Source organism: Podarcis raffonei, chromosome 6 (assembly GCF_027172205.1).
Source record: "Podarcis raffonei isolate rPodRaf1 chromosome 6, rPodRaf1.pri, whole genome shotgun sequence".
Taxonomy (NCBI): domain Eukaryota; kingdom Metazoa; phylum Chordata; class Lepidosauria; order Squamata; family Lacertidae; genus Podarcis; species Podarcis raffonei.
Genome location: NC_070607.1, coordinates 100,021,765 through 100,025,980, shown reverse-complemented (window position 1 = coordinate 100,025,980; position 4,216 = coordinate 100,021,765). Strand labels below are relative to the sequence as shown.

The following is a 4,216-nucleotide window of genomic DNA, read 5'->3' as shown; positions in this document are numbered from 1 at the left end:
TATAGACTGTGGCAGTTGACAGAGGATGGCAGTAGGCAAAGGGAGCAGGGAAAGGACACACACACAGAAACAAGAGAGAGATGCGAGACCCACAAGAGCACAAGCATACTAGAGGATTTGAGTTTCCCCTAGGACACATTCCTCTGCCTTCCCCCCCAGCATATCCCTGCTCCTTATCTTTCTCCAGCCAACCCTGCCACTCTCACCTGCCCCAAGTCTCCTTTCAAAAACCCAACCCTTGCTCCACTGCAGCCCACCATGCCAGCTATCCCATTCCAGCACATAGGACAGGGGTGGAGGCACATCTTTCCCTCTCCTTCAAAAGCTCCCCTGGGGACGGCTCCTGCTGCTCCCAAACTGCATCCCATGGAGATCAAGCAGCTCCTTGGGGTTGAGCAGGAGGTGGCGCCTTCTCCGTGCTGGGCTCTGCCCAGACGGGAGCCCAGAGCAGGGCCTTCTCAGCGCGGCTCCGGCGCTCAGAAGCGACGCTCGGCTGCCCCGCCCCCTCCGCCAAGGGGGAGGAGCCCCGCCCCGCCCCGCCCCTCACCTGCGCGGCGCTCCCGCCCGCCTTCACCGCCTGGAAGAGGCCGCCGCTGGGCTCCGCGCGGGCCGGCAGGGGCTCCTTCGGGGCCGCCCTTCGCCTCGCCGCCTGAGGGGACGGAGAGAGAGGGGAGGAAGCCGGGAGCCCAGCCAGGCCTCGCGGCGCCCCACCAACCGCAGCCCCAGCCGGGCCCGCCCTCCGGCCCTCCCTCGGGGCGGCGGCGCCTACCTGCGGCTTGCGGGGCTGCCGCTTGCCGGCCTTGCCGCGAGGGGTTTCCTCGAAGGCGCTGTCGCCGGAGTCCTCCGAGGCGTCGCTGCCCGTCGCCCTGCGGACCAAGAGGGAGCTCAGCCCGGCCAGCCCCACGCCGCCCGCCCTCCCTCGCCCGGCCAGGGGCGCCCGCCCGGCCCTCGGGGACTCACGGCGCGGGGGCGGCGGGGGCCGAGCGGCGCGGCCGGAGGGCCCTGGCCGGAGAAGCCATGGCGGGACCGAGGCGGCGCCCTCCTCCTCCGAGGCTGCTGCTTCGCCGTCCGCCCTCCTGGCTCCCTCAGCGCAACTGCGCGGGAAACGCGGCCCCGCCCAGCTCGCCTGCCCGACACGCGGCTCCCAGCGGCACCGCGCAGGCGCCACACGTGCCCCGCCCCTGCGCTCGCTCTCGGGCCGCGGTGGCTGCCTCCGGCGCCGCTCTCCTCGCGGCCACAAGGGGGCGGCCCGGAGGGGACGGAGAAGGGCGCCCGCGCTCTCCCTCGCCGCTGGGGGCGCCCCTGGCTCGCGGGGGCTGGGGGCGGAGTCCGGGAGGGAGGGAGGGAGGCGCCTCCGCTTGGCCGCCCGGGGAAAGTGGACGCGGCAGGAAGGGGGGGCCGGATGGAGGTTCCTGAAGGGAATGGGGCCCTTGCTATGGCCAGCTGTCCTTTGTCCATAACAAATGGTTGCTGTGTTTTGTGTTGAATATATGTCAGGTGGTCATTTATGGACCTCATTTGCACATAACAAAATATGTATTTTATCAAAGTAATTGTTGAACTGAAATACAATGACGTGGAAGTATATTAATAGTGAAAGAATTATCTCTCTGGCGGGACCTCCGGCTGGCAAAGTGCTGGAGCCCAGCAGTGTCTCCGTCCACCTGCCAAATTTCCTGTTACTTTGCCTTCATGTGCCTGATAGATTTGTATTTTCTTCCAGATTCCTTTTTTAAGCTCCGAAACTAAACAGAATTAGCGTAAGAATCTCTTTTGGAGCTTTTAATATACTGCCTCTCTACACTTAATCCTGTGTGTCTCTCCTGGTCCTGTCTCACATTGTTGTTCAACCTAGAAGCTCTGCTTCAGGCATCTCCAAGAGAACCCAGAAAACTCCTGTTTCCCCTCAGTTCAGCGTTGGCTCTGCCTTTCTGGAGAACCTCGCAATTCCTCCTGCTCATCTTAGTTTCCTGCACCGCCTTCATGCAAATGCCAGTCCCTTGTGATTTCTGGGGTGACGGTGCACACTTAGCCACTGGTGTTCTAGTATTAGGGATTGGTGACTGTTTCTGGTGCTTTGCCAGCGAAGCCGTCCTGCTGTTTTCGTCTTGTAGCACTAATGCCAGTTACCCAGAAGGTGCTTTTATGACACCTTCAAGGAATTGAGAGACAGCCACAGCCTCATTTCACCCTGGATTGTGTTGTGGAGCCTCTTGCTGACCATGTTCTAAGCCCAGCTCTCCTGAATCAGAGCCCCAAGCGCCTTCTTTCTGTCCAGGGCCAGCAACCAGGAGGGGCCAACCAGGTGCCCCCAGGGAGCCCACAAAGGCAACTGCCCTCCCTGCAGTTTGGCCTCTGCCTTCTAAACCGTCTTTTAAACACCCTGATCGCTGCCATCATGCAAGCACCTTTGCTCTACTGCTTTTCCCAGATGCTAATACAGTGGTACCTCGGGTTAAGTACTTAATTCGTTCCAAAGGCCCGTTCTTAACCTGAAGCTGTTCTTAACCTGAAACATCACTTTAGCTAATGGGGCCTCCCGCTGGTGCCGCGCCGCCGGAGCACGATTTCTTTTCTCACCCTGAAGCAAAGTTCTTAACCCGAGGTACTATTTCTGGGTTAGCAGAGTCTGTAACCTGAAGCGCCTGTAACCCAAGGTACCACTGCATATGATTTTATTACAGATGTTTGTTTCAAAATGGGTTTTATTTGTATTTTGATAAATTTTAGGTTGATTTATATTTTATCTTTTGATTTTATTATTTTATATACACTGCTTCCCAATTTTGTTCTTGATAAAGCAGTATCTACATTTTGTCAAATAACTAAATGGAACCAACAGTTTTTATTTTCTTTATCATAGTGAACAGCTATTAAATTCACCATGATACCAAGAGCAGCAATGGGGTGGCATATCCGTTTAAAAGTGTGCTTTCAGCATGCAAACCAAACTACAACAAGTACCCCATTTTCAAATATATGCAGGTAAGAAATTGCTGGCCCAATTAAGTCATACAGTTTTGTGATGAAAACTGATCTCAGATGCTGATAAACTGTAAGGAATACGTGGGTTTTATTTATAAAATAGAAATCTATAGAATGACCACACTTAAAATACTGTTTTCAGTTTTAATAATAATATTTTTTAATTTTTAATAAATACTTTTATTGAATTGCAGTAACAAAAACCAAACAATATCAGAAGCAAAAAAGGAAAAATAACAAATTACACAAAAGATAAAATAAAATAAAATAAAAAGAACACACCAAAAAATGCATAAAAACATAACTTCCCTCCACCCATGTTTGACTTCTTTTATTCATTGTGTTATTAATATTACATTCTTTTTATTCCAGTTCCATCCATTTCCTCAATATTTCTACCCTGTAAACTTTATTCATTGCATATTGATATATTTGTCCCAGAACAATGTTTTTTCATATACTCATTTACACAATCCCGTTCTTCAATTAATTTTTGATCTGTCCTCTTATCGCTGCCGTAAGGCTAGCCGAAACTATATATTCACAAAATTTGACTTGCCACTCTCAAACAGATGGGATTTTCCCCCTTCCAATTTTTTGCTATAAGTATTCTGGCAGCAGCTGTTGCATATAAGAATACTTTTCTCTTGGTTGCAGGAATGTCATTTGTTGTTATTCCCAAGAGGAACGCTACAGGTTTTTACAGTTATTGCACAATATTTTAAGCATTTTTTAAAGTTCCTCTTGTATGGTGGTCCAATTTTTAAAATATGTACACGTTCCTACCACATATGATACATTGTTCCGATGTCTTTTTTGCATCTCCAACACACACTGGTTTTTGATTTATATATTCTAGCCAGTTTAACCGGGGTTAAATACCATTGGTATATCATTTTGATTAAGTTTTCTCTAATTATGGAGCATGCTGTAAATTTAATGTTGTGTCTCCATAAATTCTCCCATTGTTCCAACTGGATTGAATGGCCTATATCTCTGGCCCATCTGACCATAATCTCTAATAATAATAATAATAATAATAGTGATAATTTTATTATTTATACCTTGCCCATCTTGCTGGGTTTCCCCAGCCTCTCCCCTCGCCTCATAAAAGGATTATTTTTTTTTTAATGGAACGCTTCACGAATTTGCGTGTCATCCTTGCGCAGGGGCCCTGCTAATCTTCTCTGTATCGTTCCAATTTTAGTATATGTGCTGCCGAAGTGAGCAC

General features: G+C 50.3%; 1 non-coding gene across 1 annotated transcript; it reads right to left on the bottom strand.

Moving 5' to 3' along the window:
• Positions 1-4,109: 4,109 nt before the first annotated feature.
• Positions 4,110-4,216, bottom strand: LOC128416784 (U6 spliceosomal RNA). The gene has a single exon (XR_008331301.1). It is a non-coding gene; the product is annotated as a U6 spliceosomal RNA (small nuclear RNA).